The 19,522-nt window shown below is 35.6% G+C and overlaps 1 pseudogene; it reads left to right on the top strand.

The window, feature by feature from the left end:
- Nucleotides 1–476: 476 nt before the first annotated feature.
- LOC149560953 (uncharacterized) lies at nucleotides 477–5,598 on the top strand (annotated as a pseudogene).
- Nucleotides 5,599–19,522: the final 13,924 nt, after the last annotated feature.

Below are 19,522 nucleotides of genomic sequence, written 5' to 3'. Positions count from 1 at the left end.
GGCAAGGAATCTTGACATGTCCAGTCCCCAAGCATTTTTCACATTACTCTTTGTAGTTCAAACATATTTTATTATCATAAATAGTTTTGACTTTTCTACAGGGAAGATGTAATAATTGTAGTCTTTTCATAATACTGACCACAATGAAGGAAATCTCGTCTGGAACCCACATATTCTTCACGTTGGGTACTTTTATACAGCTAAAATGGCTTTAAAAAAACTCTGTTCACATTGTTGTTTACTCTGCTTCATAAAATGTGTTCTCTAAAACTGCTTTCCTTTAGTGCTTAACTGGGGGAGATATCTTTCGTGAGTCAATGAAAATTTAATAGCTCTTAAATATGTTAGGTTTCTTAAATATGTTTGATTGCGGAGCGGAGGAAGAAAGAAGGAAGTTTGTTCTGTAACACGCCATTTTTTTTGGCTGAAGTATATAAAAGTATTGTGGATTGATATACTTCAAGCTGGAAAAAGCCATGGCAGCTAAGGGTCAACAACCCAAACGAGGGATCGATGGTGAAACAACGATAGTCGCAATAAAAAAAGGAGATTCAGGTCATTGTGTTGCTCTCTGCTTCTTCATTTTTAATAATATGTTTTACTTTATGTAGACACGAAATGTGTAAATAAGATCATGGATAGAATGCTATCTTGGGAATAGTCATCTCTGTAATTTTGTAATTTTGTGTTCTTTGTCATGAAGAGGAGTGTAGTTTACTTTGTTTTTATCTAAAGCTATTAGAAATTGTAGTATAAGTTTCTAAATTAGATTGTGTGAATCGTCATTTAGACTCACACCATATAAATCATCACGAAGATACAAGAGAACACAATGAACGAAAAGATGATAGTTTACAGATCAAGAATTCAATTAACTTCTTCATATGTTCTTTATAACAAATTATGAGGAAAGATTGTTACACAATCTATCCAGAATCTTGCACTGTATTTTTATCCATCAAATATTTTAGATCGTTAGTCATTCTTGAAAACTATTACATTTAATCTATGACTAATATTGAAGTTGGGCTAGCTGTTTTTGAAAAGATGTATCTGTTCAAATTAAATCCAACAATTTCTTAGCGTTGGAAACCTAAATTGGGCTCTAAGATCACAGGCCCATTTCATCAATTTCTTGAAAACTATGATATTTAATCTATGACTAATTTTGAAATTGGGCTAGCTGTTTTTGAAAAGATGTATCTATTAAAATTAGATCCAACAATTTCATAGTGTTGGAAACCCAAATTGAGCTCTAAGATCACAGGCCCATTTCATTAATTTATAAAAGATAGGTACATAAATTCACTATTTACTCTAGACCACAGTTAGGTGCAGCAATTATGAAGGATAGGTGAAACAGTAAAAATAAAAGCTTGTAGAAATGGTGTGCAATTGATAATTCTTGGTCAGCAATTTGGTCCATGCTTATAGTACTAGATAGTAGATAATTAATTTATCTTCTAACATCCCCCCTGAATTAATTATTGAATTGTCTTAGATATCCCCCAAGATCTAGAAAGGACGGGTCCCGGCATTAAGCCTTATTCTTGATCTGATAGCATTTTGGAAACCCAAATTGCGCTCTAAGATCATGAGCCTATTTCATTAATTTATTTAAGAATACATAATAAATTCACTCTTTACTGTAGACCATAGTTTGGTACAGCAATTATGAAAGATGGGTGAAACAGTAAAAAAAGAAACTTGTAGAAATGGTCTGTGCAATTCTAGATAATTCTTGATCAGCAATTTAGTCCATGTATAGTATTAGATAATAGATAATTAATTTTTCATTCAACACTTAGTTCTATATTTGTTTTTATAGAGGAACGTGTCAATTGACAATGGTTTTGGATGTCAAAAACGCAGATCAGCTGAAATGTATACTAGTTCCAACGTATCGAGAAGAGCTACTCAATGTACGGCACAAAGATGGCAATACAGCCTTACATGTGGCCGTTGGTAGAAACTATGTGCATATAATAAAGCAGTTAGTAGCTTTTCAGCCCAAGCTTTGTTGGTGCACTAATCGTGAGCAAGAAACTCCGATTTGTATGGCAGCGAAATTGGGGCATCTGGAAGCAGTAAAAGAGTTGATAGAGACCAACCCACATTCTGTTATGGAACGAAATAGTTGTGGGATGAACATCCTACATTTAGTTGCTCAAGTTAGCCAAGTGCGAATTGTTGATTACTTGAATAAATCAGACAAGTTTGATTTATGTGATCTGGTGAATCAGGGACTTGAGAGGCATCTGCACGGACCTGAAAAACCTCCAATTGATAAAACCCTTTCAATGGGGAGACACTCCTCTTCATATTGCAGCAAGGAACAAAAACTTTAATGTAAGTTTCTCTTCTTTCCAAGCATTTCTAGCCAGCATCATTGAATTTTTCTTTTTTACAACCACCTTCGGCATTCTTGAGCTTTTTATTAGTCTTAAATTCAGACTAATGTTATAATAAGCTATGTTAGATGCTGCATTATTCATGAAGTTTTCAAAATTTACACTAGTTGTTGGTAGATATTAATTTCTACCACGAATCCCACCGTTTGCATTAACTAATGTGCCCAGAGTCTTCCTCCAGCTACCATCGTTCTAGATGGTTCTCACATACTGTTTTGCTTTCTAGAAATTTCCATAGGCGGATGTCATCGATCAATCTAAGGGGCAAATAATAATAATATCAAAAGTTTATTGTGCAGCAGTACAGAGAATGAATTTGTGCCTATCTATTTTCATATGAAGCATTGATCCTCTCCATTAACCCCTTTAATAATTACTATGTTCTTTCTACATAGTCCATTCCACAAGATAACACTTCGAACAAATAAACGCAATCGAATAAAGCGTGAACTATGTCAACGAAAACATTATTTTGTTAGAGAATTTTTCTATGTAATTAATTTTTTTCTATGTAATTAGATTTTATAAATATATATTATTTTAAGCAGTCAGGTCTATAAACAATATTTATGTTAAGTAATATAAATCTAATTATAAAATTCTCTCATTGTTAGAGGCATGCACAACATTCTGTCTTAAAGCAGATCTAATTTTTTTACTTTGACTAGCTAAGAAAATTTTACTCATGCACTTTAGCACTATCCTGTATTTCATTCTGATAATAGAAATGTGATTAAAAATCTTAATATTAAAAATAATTACAGAAATAAAATAAAAATAAAATGTTTTCCACAATAATATTGTTTTAGTGTGAAGGTCAATAGTTCTATTTTTTCAAGGGAAATGATAGCACTCCATAATGTCATCTGAGATCAGTATGCACATCCTATATCTGATAGTTCATTGAATAGCTTCTCCAATAGTTCATTGAATAGTATCTAATAAGCAAATACAAGTGCATACTACAATGCCATAATAGCGGAAACAGACATAGTTAATTTCCCACAATTAAAACCTTAAAGGAAAGTGATTGCAATTTGCAATTTATCGATCTAAATAAATTTCAGCAGCATTAAGATATACAGATTATTATTCTACAATCATGAAAATAGAAGAATGAGACAAAATAGAGAACTTAGATATACATGGGGAAAATCTTTCTAGGTAAAGAAACCCCACCCTCCAAACCATCAAGCTAATGTAATTCAGCAACAAATTACCATACATTTTAGCCTTCATATTAAAAATTTATTGTGCAGCAGCACATAGTATGAATTTATGTCAATTTATTTTGATATGAAGCATTGATCCTTTCCATTCACCTCTTCAATAATTACTAGGTTCTTTCTACATAGTCCATTCCACAAGATAACACTTTGAACAAATAAACCCAATTGAATAAAACGTGAACTCTATCAACGAAAATATTACTTTGTTAGAGAATTTAGAGGAATTTTTCTTATGTAATTAAATTTTTGCAATCTATTAGAATGGTAAGTAACAACTTTTTTCAATTTCAATGTACCAATGTTTTGGATGATACTTTTAGAACTATTATCTGAATAAAAGAAAGTAGAAAAGATTTTAGAAATAAATATTTATATTTTAAGTCTTCAGATCTATAAATAATATTTGTGTTAACATTAAGTAACATAATCTAATTATAAGAATTTGTAACACTGTTAGAGGCTTGCACAACATTTTGTGCTTAAGCAGTTCTATTTTTTTCACTTAACTAGTTAAGAAAATTTTACTGATGCACTTTAGCACTATGTTGAATGGCTTCTAGGTCAATAGTTCTATTTTTTTTGTTTCCTTCCAAATATGTGTCTCTTGGTTTTCGAGTCTCTTCAATGTATTATGTAATTGAAGTCTTTATATAAGACTTAAACATCAGAGACTAAATCCTTAGGCTTTCTTAGTATGTGATGGTTAAGGATGGCCACTACTACTGCATCATTTGTAAATTAACTTTTATAATCAATTCAATACTCTGCTCAATGTGAAAGTGGCTACAATATGTAGTAAACTATGATAAATCTTGTATTATGTTCCTCTATCTATTTTTCTCTTGTGTGATTCATTTACATCTACTGTCTACTATTTTCTTTTTCCATTTAAATCCATTCAAATATTTCTTTGAATAACTGATTTAATTATCAATGTTCCTTTTAGATCTAAATTTGAATCTGATTAATTATTACAGATGGTAATCTCGTTGCTGAATATATGGGGCATAAACAAGGAGGCGTTCAACGAGGCAGGGCTAACAGCTCTGGACATTGCACGAGAAAACACAGAGTACCACAAAAGTTACCAGATAATTTCACTCTTGACAAGTCACCCTCCCAAGAAGAAGCCATTCCTGTACAGCGCCCCAAAGGTGAGTGCCGCAAAATACAAAAATGCCACTAAGATGATTGATGAAACATATGATGCGAGGCGGGGGAAAGAATTAGTGTTGGCAGTGTTGTTAGCCACAATGTCATTCACGGCAGTCTTCACCATTCCGGGCGGTTTCAAGACGGATCTTAAGAACGGAGAGAGAGAGAAAATGTTGGGCATGCCAATTTTGATTGTAATCGATTCATTTAAAATGTTCATCATTTTCGATTGCATGGCCTTCTTTCTGTCGCTGTTTGCGGTGCTGATGTGGCAGATGAGTTCACCTCTTACGACGGGAGACAAGGTGTTGTTTTTGGTCATCAACAACTTGCTGGTTTGTGCTTCCTACGCATTTACGGCCTGTGGTTTCATGGCGGCAGTGTAAACAATGCTTGAGTACAAGCATGGTAAGCTGGCCTGATTCATGTTTCTGTCGTCCATTATTGTTGGCTGCTCTGCTATTCTCTCTTTTATCTACTTGTCCACGAGGTTTTCGGTGAAGCTGGCGAGATTCAACTGCCTGCGGGGTGTACATCCTTTCCTTCGTGATCGCGTGTTGGAGTTGGTGTGGGTCAGATTGGAAAGACTCGGGGTTTTGGATATCGTTCGGAGCTTCAAGTTCATGTGGCTTAATTGGCTTTACGGCTATAACTTGGGCAAAGATGAGAGTAGGGCTAGAAGAAGTGGGTCTGTTGAAATCATGTCGTGTGAGGATAGGAATGAATCATCAGAGCAAAGCATAGCGTTGGGTATGCCCGATGTAACTCGCTTGAATCGAGGAGTCAATGTACCGGCTGTGTAAGTAGGAGTTCCATTATCACTGTAATCATTTCAAAAAAGAATCAACATGGTCTAGGAAAAATATAGGAATACCAAGGTACAATAAGGTCAAGGGATCATTCCTCTGCAGATTTGATTTACTTGCATGCCATTAGAATAAATGAATCTAGCTCTGATATGAGTAATCTATTTATATTCTTCATCCATATCATGCAATTAAATGAAACATTTATTAGATATCCATTGTATCTGTATTTTCTTGTACCAATTTGTTGACTAATGATTTAATGTTGGAATGTATGTAATAATCTTAAATAAATTTGCACTATGCTAGGTAGTGGTTTTGTCAATTTTTTGGTGACGTGGTAATCATGTGTAGGTATATTCTAATTCTATATCTTACATTGGATTAAAATGGGAAATTGAAAGTGTTGTTTTTCTAAGATTGTTTCTGCAAATGTAGTAACATTGCCAATGTGATTGATGTCCTCCGAATGCAGATTTGGATCTCATATAAATATGAGAGTAGGAGACATGTCTTATGAAGAGACATCTCTCTATAGTTAATCATCATTAGTTAATAAATAACTATATGTATAACTCATCTTTAAGCATATATGTAATATTAATATATTAACCATATATGTAATATATTATTATATTATGTATAATATATATAATATATATTATATTACATGTATAATATATATATATACATATATGTATGTATATACATACACATATATATATGTATGTATATACATACATATATATATGTATGTATATACATACATATATATATGTATGTATATACATACATATATATATGTATGTATATACATACATATATATATATATATATATGTATATATATATATATATCTTAAAGATGATTTACCATCAACAAGGTATCTCATTATAAAATCAATCCGATAGAAGCTACAACCTTAACACTCCCTCTTAGCTAGGGAGGATTTATAGAATACAATATGCTCTCAATAATAAGAAGAGATATCATCTCAATATGATATTCAATTCACTATGAGACTAAATTTCTCACCTTTCATAACACCCAATTTAAGCAATTTCCATTATTTTTTAAAAACACCACCTTAAGTGTGGTCTATAGTAACAACTATGTTGTCTAGCAAGATCTAGCCCAAAGAACCATAACAAGTTCGTTATCATGGTGTCTGAAAAAATTTGACCCAAAGAACTGTGATAACAGGTCTACCATTTGTAAGATCACCACCTTACACTAGTTATTTTCTAACTATTTGTTATTATGGTGTCCAATAAAATCTAGCCCAAAGAACCATGATAACAAGTCTACCATTTATAAGATCATCATCTTATAGTGGTTACCTTCTATTTATATATGTTACTAAAAGATCATCACCTTTCATTACATATCATATGTGAAATAGTACCCACCATGAACCTAGTCAGATGATCGTACATAGGTTTTCAACTTAGTTCTATATCATAGAGACGAATACATTACAATAAATTTTACTTATAACTTCTCCTGATAGAGAAGATATCATTCACAAAGGATTGCACCTCAAAAATTCTCTGTTTAAACAATGATCCTATGAAGTCTAGTTACTCCCTTTGAGGCTCTCTTCCCCCAAGGATTCTTGTCAGACTCACTCTGAATTTGATATCAATTTTCTAATTTTTTGGTGATAACTCTTCACTTCCTCATGATATACATATGAGTAGGCCCATCAACATCATTCAGTCACACACATGTATTTTTAGACTCCCTCTTAATGTAGAAGGATACTCATAATCTTAATCATTAAAGATATTCACTTCAAGATCATCACTTGATCCTGGTCATCAAATGACTAATTAATTCTTACCTACACAATATTTGATAGCATGTGTAAGGTACCATCCTTCTTTTCCCACAAGAACATCCCCAGATGTGTACTTACCTACCCATGAGGGTCATAGAACACCCCCTTACTAAAAATGGTTCAAGTAGGAATGAAACATTGGTTATTATTCCCCCCACAATGTAAAATTCCTAACCTTAAATCTTTGAACACTTTTGCATCATATCAAGTATGATGACTTCTTTCTAATTTACAACTTGCTCTTTTCATCCATAGAAGCTCCAAACATTCATTAAGCTTAATAGTAGAAGCAAATACGTCCTTCCATTTTCTTAAACTCATTCACAATTCTTAATCTCTCTCTTTTTCCTGCAAGAACATTCTCGAAAGAAAGATCAAGGAAAAATAGCTCTTATAGGACCTGATGGAATAAAAATAAGAGACACAACTATAATACTCAAGTATAATAATAATTAGATATTCATTATAATAGTGTATTATTGATTCTTGCCTCCAAACATTATCATTTTACTATTCTTTAATGTCCAAATGATATTCTTATAGATTGATCTCAAAAAATAAAAATCAACCATTTCTTTAAAAAACATAAGGTTATCTATATATAAACTTTGTTACAAAATGATATTTCAATTTATAATATCCATATCCATATTATTTAAAACATATAAATGAGTATTTTCAAAATGATCATTACCAATAAAACATAACATTGATTATGAAATTATTATTCAAAAAAAGAAAGAATAACCCCTACATATTTAGAAATCTATTCTTTATCAATACTAAATATATTTAACAATTGGTTGTACCTTGATCCCTAATCTTTAATTATCCTATTCACAAAATAATCTAATAATAAAAAGATAACTATTTACCTCTACATCATTCCTTTCTTATTTATTAGAAAAAAAATGGTATTTGTGTTTAAAATATGAAGATGATGGAAATTGATGAAATGTGGAGAATTGGATGAATTTTATGCCTATAATTTATATAAATTTTTTGAGCAAGAATTTATTCATTTTATTTTATTTTGATGTTCTTTTTTTAACTGTAAAAAATATAAGGTGTAGTTTCCTGTCAAACAAGTATGTGCAAATCATTTTTTTTGTTCTGATTTGAAAATATCTTATAGATTACATGTATAGCTAGTGAACAAAAAAAGAAATAATTATTTTTTATGTATATTTTCTTTGTTATAAGTACTCAAGTTTGACCTTATCATAATCCAACAGTTTTTTCCTCCCACCCAAACTTCCCTATCAAATCTATACCATCTTGAAAAAAATTTCATATTCGTGAAGAGGATTCTCTCCTCTAGACATAAATATAACTTTTTAATTTTTTTGATATGATTTACTATTTTTTTTCCTTTTTTGAGGGACCATCTTCTAAAATGTTGACATATCGACTTATAATATTTTGAGATTATAACATATTATAACTAATCAAAACACTCAAAAATTTATATAATGATGATATTGAATCTAAGATCTAAAAAAAGGCATTTTTAGTTTTTGAAAAAAGAAGAGTTTCAATAGAGAAATTAGATTTGATCAAAATAGTTTTGGTATCATAAACAGTGACACAGATCTACGCTTTTACCCCTTAGACAAGATCAACTCTCTATGAATCCACCTTGCCAGAATTGGAAGGTGAACTAGACTAGATCACTAATTTATTTTCAATTGGACTTTGATTTGGCTATTCACTTGGGTAAAATAACATATATGTGAATAGACAATATGAGTAATATTTTGTTACATGCACTAAGACAAGGAAATTTGGTGCCTGTAATGCATAAAGGGTCCGAATGAATCTACTTTAGATAATTGTCATGTTTGGTCAGATCAATTTGTGATGACAATCATTCCCCTTAATAGAGTAGGTGGTTTTGGTGTAGAGACATTGATATTGATCCCAAAAGAGTGCTCTAGATAAGAATAGATAGGTTACAAACATTGGGTTCCTTGTTCTGTCTATCTGGTAATGAGAAATTGCTTCAGAAAATGAACTTGGAAGACATGTGAAAAACTTAAAAAATCATTGCAAGGATTTCTCTTATTTGATAGATTGGATAGACTACCTTCCTACTATAGAGATGACTAAGATTTGAAATTTTTTCTCAATTGATTATGTATTCATTATTGTAGCATTCATGTATTCTATAGGAGAATATTTTTATGCATATATATTATATACAAATGGAACTTCTTCATTAATCAAGAAGTTTGTGCAGTAAGCCTATAAGTAAGAACCTCCTTCATTACATCCCTGATGACCTTGTGTATATTTATTGGATGAAGCTCTACATCAAAATAGAATCTAGGTTTCTATTTTTGTCATCTTTGAAGATCCCATAACAAGATATGACTACCATAATTTTGTCCATATTATTTTTGTACTCCTTGAGCAATGAAGTTCAAGTATTTTTCTATGGATCTTGGAGTTGTGTTGATCTAGACTAGGATGGTACATTTTCATCCATACATATCCTGACTTCAAGGTTTGAAGTTTTTTCCAAACAATATTTGAAGCCGCTAAACTTGAATTCATTTAATTACTTTTGTACATTTGCATTTGGCTTTGATTCCATGTTATTTTTCTAAGATCGTTTCTACAAATGTAGTAGCATTGCCAATGTGATTGATGTCCTCCAAATACAAATTTGGATCTAATATAAATATGAGAGGAGGAGACATGTCTCATGAAGAGACATGTCTCTATAGTTAGTCATCATTAGTTAATAAATAACTATATGTGGGTAAGTGCACCAAGTAGTGTGCCAAAAGGGGGGTATAAGTGGACACCTTCCTGAAATCAATAATTTATGAACTTCAACAAGAATTTGAAGATAGTTGTGCTCAAAATTTTAAGATATGAAAAAATAATAGTTGTAGTCCTTTGAATCTAGTTTCTAAGCTACTAATTTTTTTTCAAAACAGTTTAGTTTTAGGTCCTCAAAAAAGGGGGCCACAAAAAGTGGTACTGTTTATTCCAAAAAAATATAACACGGTACAAAGTGTGGCCCCCCTAAAATTTTAACTTTTTTTTTGAAAATTTTTAATCACTCTAGTCAAAAGTTACTTAACACTATGTAGTTTATCTTAGATTTTTCTAGTAATTTTATAATGTGTATTTTTTTTAATGAATTTTTAAACTAGACACATACCAAAAACATGAAATATCTATGTGATCCCCCTAGAAATAATTGAAAACTAATCTAAAATAAAATTATTATTTTCAAAGTGTGTAGAATGGAGTCTAGTTTCTAAAAAACTAAGTTGTTGCAAAATTCGATGAATGAGCTAAAATCTATAGCCCAATTAGTACATGGTGGTTTTTGACAAAAAATTAACATACATTCAAAAGAAATTATAGATGAAAGGCTTGAAATAGTTCAAATTAAAAATAAATTATATCGTTATATAGCTAACACAGAGATCTACAATGTCATGTAACCTGATCTTATTGATGCCCAACCATAAGGAATCTTGAAGGAGAGCACATAAGAAAAATCAATCATTTCTTGCATGTTTGTTAGAAAACACGTCTCAGACCTGTTTATAAACTCCAAACCTTTGGGTTGGATCTCCAAGGTAAAACCAATTCTTAGGCTTGGTTTTAATGCAAAGCTTTGAATAGCACACATTCCCTATAGCACACACATTCTATTTAGAGCATTTGAATTTTGGTCTCAATAGCGCATGCACGCTATAGTGCGCATGTCCTATTGAGACCTAAGTAGTGCATAAAAGAGATGCAAAGTAAGAGCAAGAGAGAGTGGGGGGGGGGGGGGATGGCTATGTGTGTGTGTGTGTGAGAGAGAGAGAGAGAGAGAGAGAGAGAGAGAGAGAGAGTGTGTAGGGGATGGGAGAGGGGAGAGAGTAGGGGATGGGAGAGAGAGGAAGTGAGAAAGAGTAGGGGTGGTAGAGAGAGTACGAGATGGGAGAGAGGAAATGAGGAAGAGTAGGGGTGGTAGAGAGAGTGCGGGATGGGAGAGAGAGGAAGTGTGAGAGAGAGTAGGGGTGGCAGAGAGAGTACGAGATGGGAGAGAGAGGAAGTGTGAGAGAGAGTAGGGGTGGAAAAGAGAGAGTATGGGATGGGGGAGAGAGATTGAAAGTAAGGGATGGGAGAGAAAGGAAGTGTGAGAGAGAGTAGGGGTGGCAGAGAGAGAGTATAGGTTGGGAGAGAGAGATTGAGAGTAGGGGATGGGGAGAGAGAGATTGAGAGTATGAGAGGGGGAGAGAGAGATTAGGCTATGGGAGATGGAGTGGGAGAGGGAGAGAAAGAGAGAGGAGGATGGGAGTGCATGTGTGTGAAAGAGAGGGAGTAGGGAATGGGAGAGGGGGGAGACAGAGTAGCTCGAGAGAGAGTAGGGGATGGGAGAGAGAGTAGGTGTTGAGAGAGGGAGTGGGAGAGGGAGACAGAGGGGGGATGGAAATGTGTGTGTGTGTGTGTGAGAGAGAGAGAGAGAAAGAGAGAGAAAGAAAGAGAGAGAGAATAGGGGATAGAAGAGAGTGTGAAAATGTGTGAGAGAGTAAGGGGTAGCAGAGTGAGAGTAGAGACAGAGAGAGTGAGAGTGAGAGTGAGACAGAGAGACTAGGCGATGGGAGAGGGAGTGGGAGTGGGAGAACAAGTGAGAGATAAAGTAGGGGATGGGAGAGGAGAGAGGGGGGATGGGTGTGTGTGTGAAAGAGGGAGAGTAGGGAATGGGAGAGGGGAGATAGAGATAGAGAGAGAGTAGGGGATGGGAGAGAAAGAGAGTAGGCAATCAGAGAGGGAATGGGAGAGGGAGAGAGAGGGGCGATGGGAGTGTGTGTAAGAGAAAGAGTAGGGTATGGGAGAGAGTGTGAGAGTGTGAGAGAGAGTAGGGGTGGTAGAGAGAGAGTGATAGTAGGGGATGGGAGAGAGAGAGTATAGAGGGAGAGAATGAGAGAGAGAGAGAGATAGTAGGCGGTGGGAGAGGGAGTGGGAGGGAGAGAGGGGGAATGAGAGTGTGTAAGAGAGATAGAGTAGGGGATGGGAGAGAGTAGGCAGTGGGAGAGGGAGTGAGAGAGAGAGAGGGGGGGAAAGGGAATGTGTGTAAGAGAGACAGAGTAGGGGATGGGAGAGAGTGTGAGAGTTTGAGAGAGAGTAGGCGGTGGTAGAGAGAGCTCATATAGGATGGGGAAGAGAGAGAGAGAGAGAGAGAGAGTAGGGTATGGAAGAGAGTGTGAGAGAGAGTAGGGGATGGAAGAGAGAGAGTGAGAGTAGGGGATGGGAGAGAGAGTACTTGAGAGAGATAGAGATAGTAGGTAGTGCAAGAGGGAGTGGGAGAGGGAGAGAGAGGGGGGATGGGAGTGTGTGTGTCTATGAAAGAGAGAGAGTAGGGGATGGGAGAGGGGAGAGAGGGAGTAGGGGATGGGGGAGAGAGAGTGGGCTGTGGGAGAGGGAGTGGGAGAGGGAGAGAGAGAGGGGGAATGGGAATGTGTGTAAGAGAGATAGAGTAGGGGATGGGAGAGAGTCTAAGAGTGTGAGAGAGAGTAGGTGGTGGTAGAGAGAGCTTGTATGGGATGAGAGAGAGAGAGTGAGAGTAGGGGATGGGAGAGTGTGAGAGAGGGTAGGGGATGGGAGAGAGAGAGTGAGAGTAAGGGATGGGAGAGAGAGAGTAGAAAGGGAGAGAGAGAACTTGAGAGAGAGAGATAGTAGGTAGTAGGAGAGGGAGTGGGAGAGGGAGAGGGAGAGAGATAGGGGGGAGGGAGTGTGTGTGACAAATCTAGAGAGTAGGGGATGGGAGAGAAGAGAGTGGGGGGAATAAGTGTGTGTGTGTGTCTGTGAAAGAGAGAGAGTAGGGGATGGAGGATAGAGAGTAGGTGGTGGGAGAGGGAGAGAGTGAGAGTAAAGGATGGGAGAGAGTGTGAGAGAGAGTAGGGGATGGGAGAGAAGAGAGGGGGGGGGGAGGGTGGGAGTATGTGTGTGTCTTTGAAAGAGAGAGAGTAGGGGATGGGAGAGAGTGTGAGAGTGTGTGACAGAGTAGGGGGTGGTAGAGAGAGAGAGTAGGAGATGGGAGAGATAGATTGAAAGGATGGGAGAGATTGAGAGAGAGAGAGTACGGGGTGGTAGAGAGAGAGTATGGGATGGGAGAGATAGAGTGAAAGGATGGGAGAGAGTGAGAGAGAGAGTAGGGGGTGGCAGAGAGAGAGTACAGGATGGGAGGGACAGAGTGAAAGGATGGGAGAGAGTGTGAGAGAGAGTAGGGGATGAGAGAGAGTTGGGGATGGGAGAGAGAGAGAGTAAGAGTAGGGGATGGGAGAGAGAGAGTAGAGAGGGAGAGAGGGAATTTGAGAGAGAGAGAGATAGTAGGCAGTGGGAGAGGGAGTGGGAGAGGAGGAGAGAGAGGGGGGATGGGAGTGTATGTGAGAGATCTCGAGAGTAGGGGATGGGAGAGGAGAGAGAGAGAGGGGGGGATGTGAGTGTGTATCTATAAAAGAGAGAGTTTAGGGGATGGGAGAGAGAGAGAGAGAGAGAGAGAGAGAGAGAGAGAGAGAGAGAGAGAGAGAGAGAGAGAGAGAAGGTGGTGGGACAGGGAGTGGGAGAGGGAGAGAGGGGGATGGGAGTGTGTGTAAGAGAGAGTAGAGGATGGGAGAGAGTGTGAGAGAGAGTAGGGAGACAGAGATAGAGAGAGGGGGATGGGAGTGTGTGTGACAGATCTAGAGAGTAGGGGATGGGAGAGAAGAGAGAGGGGGGATGGGAGTGTGTGTGTGTCTATGAAAGAGAGAGAGAGAGAGAGAGAGAGAGAGAGAGAGAGAGAGAGAGAGAGATGGGAGAGAGTGTGAGAGTGTGAGAGAGAGTACGGGATGGGAGAGAAAGATTGAAAGGATGGGAGAGAGTGTGAGAGAGAGTAGGGGGTGGCAGAGAGAGATAGTATGGGATGGGAGAGATAGAGTGAAAGGATAGGAGAGAGTGTGAGAGAGTAGTGGATGGGAGAGAGTGTGAGAGATAGAGTTGGGGATGGGGGAGAGAGAGTAAGAGTAGGGGATGGGAGAGAGAGAGAGTAGAGAGGGAGAGAGAGAGAATTTGAGAGAGAGAGAGAGAGATAGTAGGTAGTGGATGAGGGAGTAGGAGAGGGGGATTGAAAGGGGGGATGGGAGTGTGTGTGAGAGATTTAGATACTAGGGGATAGGAGAGAAGAGAGAGAGAGGGGGATGGGAGTGTGTATCTATAAAAGAGAGAGTTTAGGGGATGGGAGAGGGGAGAGAGAGAGTAGCCACAAAGAGAGAGAGAGAGTAGTAGTAGTAGATGGGAGAGAGAGAGTAGGTGGTGGGAGAGGGAGAGAGAGAGGGGGAGATGGAAGTGTGTGTAAGAGAGATTAGGGGATGGGAGAGAGTGTGTGAGAGAGTAGGAGGTGGTAGAGAGAGAGATGGGATAGGAGAGAGAGTGAGAGTAGGGGATGGGAGAGAGTGTGAGAGAGAGTAGGGGGAGAGAGAGAGAGAGAGAGAGATAGTAGGTGGTGGGAGAGGGAGCATGGGATTGTGTGTGAGAGATCTAAAGAGTAGGGGATGGGAGAGGAGAGAGGGTGAGAGAGGGAGAGAGTGAGTAGGTGGCGGGAGAGGGAGAGTGAGAGAGTAGGGGATGGGAGAGAGTAGGCAATGGGAGAGGGAGTATGAGAGGGAGAGTGAGAGAGAGTAGGCAATGGGAGAGGGAGAGTGAGAGAGAGAGTAGGGAGACAGTGTAGTGCCTGCCCCTAGTTTACATTTTGTTATCATTGTCAAACTCTTTTAGGGCTAGTTCTATGTTGATGATAATTAGTAGCATCATTTCGAGACTATCAGATATTGTGCTATGGATTCAGTTGATATATGATGAGATTACTTAGACTCTACATTTCATGGATGCATGATGATTATTACATTATTTTTAGTTATTGATGATGATTAGTTAGATGGTTTATTATCACATGTGTTTTATTATGGATACTTACCCCATACTTGCATGTGTATGGTGTGCATGTTTGCTCTCTTATTATATGGTGTTCCTGATATGGTTAAGGAAGGGAGTCGTAGTCATGTGCTAGTCGGGATCTACACAATGCACCACTTCTTGCCATTGCCTGTTTAGCTTAGCGCACATATATATTGTATGTACATGCATGGTATTTTATGCAAGTTGCAGGTACCAGGTATCGACTTCCCTGAATTGTTAGGATGAGCGTACCCTATTGCACTATCTCAATGGTAAGAGAGGGGAGTTAAATTCTCAAGTCCAAATCTTGAACCCTTAAACCATTTGTCCTAGAAGGTAGGATAAGTATCCGAGATATTTTACCTTCTGAATGTGTTGGATGACATAATTCATGATTTTTAACCCTTTAGACTAATTTTGTATGGATTTTTCTATGATGGGTTTTCATATTTTATCTTGGAGGTCTATGGTGAATTTTCTATTAATCAAGTCTAAAATTAAATAGATTTAATTAATAAATTAATTATTTGGAAAAAATTAATATAATATCATGACCTTTAGATATTTTGATTATAATTAATTAAATGAGAATTAATTGAGAAAAGAATTAAATAAAAGAAATTAAAATAATAATAATAAAATAATAAATAAATAATAATAATAGAAAAGATAAAAGAATTAAAATAAAAGTTATAAGCTTGCCTAGGAGCAAATGCACTTCTTGATTGCACATATGTCAACAACATAGGAGTTAGCGCACAAATTAAGCACATGGTGTCTACAACCTTGTGACTCATCTAGAAGGTTGGAAAAGACTCATGCTTAGTTGTTAACACCTTTTGGTTGTTTTTAGAGAAATTCTAGGTGCTTACTAAGAGTTCTTTATATTCAAGCACTCTTAGAAGCTTAGGGAGCGTGTTTGGAGGACCCGAGAACATTAGAGAAGGAAGGAGCTTGCTCTGCAGTTTCTGAGGAGAAGCGATTTAGTATCAATGTCCAAGTAGGCACTTGTGATTTTGGCCTATGTTATTTTTTCTTCTTGTGCCTTTTGTCTTCTTTCTGTCTTCTGAATGCTTTCTGAGGATTTTGTATGCATTTTGTCATGGGTAGTTAAAATTTATATGAGGAGATCCCACATACGTAGATCTGAGAAAACTATGGGGCTAGGGTTTTCATACACATGTGGACAAACCTAATAGAAGGATTAATGGGCATATTTAGAGAACAGTTATTTTTTAAAAAAAATGCTACCCAACTTGGTGAAACTTTAGATTTATTCTTTGGATCCTGTGGCAGGGTGTTACATTTGGTATTAGAGCCTGAGTTTCTACATTGGGAGCTTTGGGTATTTTGGAACAATACTAGGACTTTGAACTATTATGTGTATCTCTTCAAACTTGAAAACTAGGGGAACTAAAAATAGAACTTGAATTGTTACTTGTATATTTTTCATACTTCAACACATAGGTTTCAAACCTGAAATTATACTGGAAACCTAAACATGGGAAAAATTGAAAGTTGAAACTTATTCTATTTTCAAAAAAAAATCCTTTATCTATGTTTTAAGGTAGTATGCCTTTGATTATCTTTCCGAGCATTATGTTGCTCTTGTTTAGAATGTATTAGGGGATCTATTTTAATAGTTATTAAAAGAATGAATGTTGGATCAATATGGTTTTCAGTTTATCATTAAACTAAAATCATATTGCTCTAAGTGTGTTGTAGTGTCATCAGTGGAATCATATTTCCCTACAGGGGGAAAGGGTTCAATGGGACCTGCACAGTGAGTTCTTTAGTGTTATCATTCATGTAGGCTTCCAGGAGTAAGCCTAATTCTGGGGGGTGGATGTAGTGCCTGCCCCTAGTTCGCATTTTGTTATCATTGTCAAACTCTTTTAGGGCTAGTTCTATGTTGATGATAATTAGTAGCATCGTTTAGAGACTATCAGATATTGTGTTATAAATTCAGTTGATATATGATGCAATTACTTAGACTCTACATTTTCTGGATGCATGATGATTATTACATTATTTCCAGTTATTGATGATGATTAGTTAGATGGTTTCTTATCACATGTGTTTTATTATGGATACTTACCCCATACTTGCATGTGTATGGTGTGCTTGTTTGTTCTCTTATTGTATGGCGTTCCTGATATAGTTAAGGAAGGGAGTCATAGTCACCTACTAGTCGAGATCTACACAATGCACCACTTCCTACCATTGCTTGTTTAGCTTAGTGCATATATATATTGTATGTACATGCATAGTATTTTATGCAGGTTATAGGTATCGGGTATCGACTTCCCTAAATTGTCAGGATGAGCGTACCCTATCGCACTGTCTTAATGGTAAGAGAGGGGAGATAAATTCTCAAGTCCAAATCCTGAACCCTTAAACCATTTGTCTTAGAAGGTAGGACAAGTATCTGAGATAGTTTACCTTCTGAATGTGTCGGATGACATAATTCATGATTTTTAATCCTTTAGACTGATTTTGTATGGATTGTTCTATGATGGGTTTTCATATTTTATCTTGGAGGTCTATGGTGAATTTTCTATTAATTAAGTCTAAAATTAAATAGATTTAATTAATAAATTAATTATTTGGAAAAAATTAATATAATATCATGACCTTTAGATATTTTGATTATAATTAATTAAATGCAAATTAATTGAGAAAAGAATTAAATAAAAGAAATTAAAATAATAATAATAAAATAATAAATAAATAATAATACAAAAGATAAAAGAATTAAAATAAAAGTTATAAGCTTGCCTAGGAGTAAACACACCTCTTGATTGCACATATGTCAACAACACAGGAGTTAGCGCACGAATTAAGCACATGGTGTCTACAACCTTGTGACTCATCTAGAAGGTTGGAAAAGACTCATGCTTAGTTGTTAACAAATTCTGGTTGTTTCTAGAGACATTCTAGGTGCTTCTTGAGAGTTCTTTATATTCAAGCACTCCTAGAAGCTTAGGGAGCATGTTTGGAGGACCCAGGAACATTGGAGAAGGAAGAAGCTTGCTCTACAATTTCTGAGGAGAAGCGATTTAGCATCAGTGTCCAGGTAGACACTTGTAATTTTGGCCTATGTTATTTCCGCTTCTTGCGCTTTCTATCTTCTTTGTGTCTTCTGAATGCTTTCTGAGGATGTTGTATGCATTTTGTCATGGGTAGTTAAAATTTATATGAGGAGATCCCACATATGTAGATCTAAGGAAACTATGGGGCTAGGGTTTTCAGACACATGTGGACAAACCTAATAGAAGGATTAATAGGCATATTTAGAGAACAGTTATTTAAAAAAAAAATGCTACCAAACTTAGTGAAACTTTAGGTTTATTCTTTGGATCCCTTGGTGGGGCGTTACATAAGGTCACAACCAAGCATTCTCTCTACTCCCATCCTAGTCTATACAAGCACTCGAAGCATGGGCGAGAACATACAATTATCTTATTAGGTACTTTCAATAATATCACTCGCAATAGTTTACAATAACTAGTGTTACTAACAATTAAATAAAATCCAATTGATTCCATGAACAACTTCCATTATTCAAATTGTTGGAATAAAACTTATCAATTTTCAATTAACTAATTTGCAATTTCCCTAACACTAATATTATCAATAATCATTCAATTAAACCCATTGCTTAAATAAATTTGATTTATTTTATTGAATAACCATTACATAACTATATTAGGAACTCCATTAACATTTGAATTAATAATTTAATAATAACTAATAACAAGTTATATATGTCTATATATATATATATATATATGTCTACATATATATATATATATATATATATATATATATATATATATATATATATATATATATATATATATATATATATATATATATATATATATATATATATATATATATATATGTAGACATATATATATATGTAGACATATATATATATGTAGACATATAGACATATATATAGACATATATATATATATATATATATATATATATATATATATATATATATATATATATATGCTGTAGTGCTTAATAATATTCTGTGTGTGTATATATCTATATATATACATATATACATACATATATATAAATATATTTAAAAATAAATTGCAATAGAAAACTTTTATTAAA

The sequence above is a fragment of the Cupressus sempervirens genome, chromosome 4 (genome assembly GCF_028749045.1).
Source record: "Cupressus sempervirens isolate cs-2001-9-10 chromosome 4, ASM2874904v1, whole genome shotgun sequence".
NCBI classification, from domain to species: Eukaryota; Viridiplantae; Streptophyta; class Pinopsida; order Cupressales; family Cupressaceae; genus Cupressus; species Cupressus sempervirens.
This window is presented reverse-complemented; position numbering and strand designations above follow the sequence as displayed.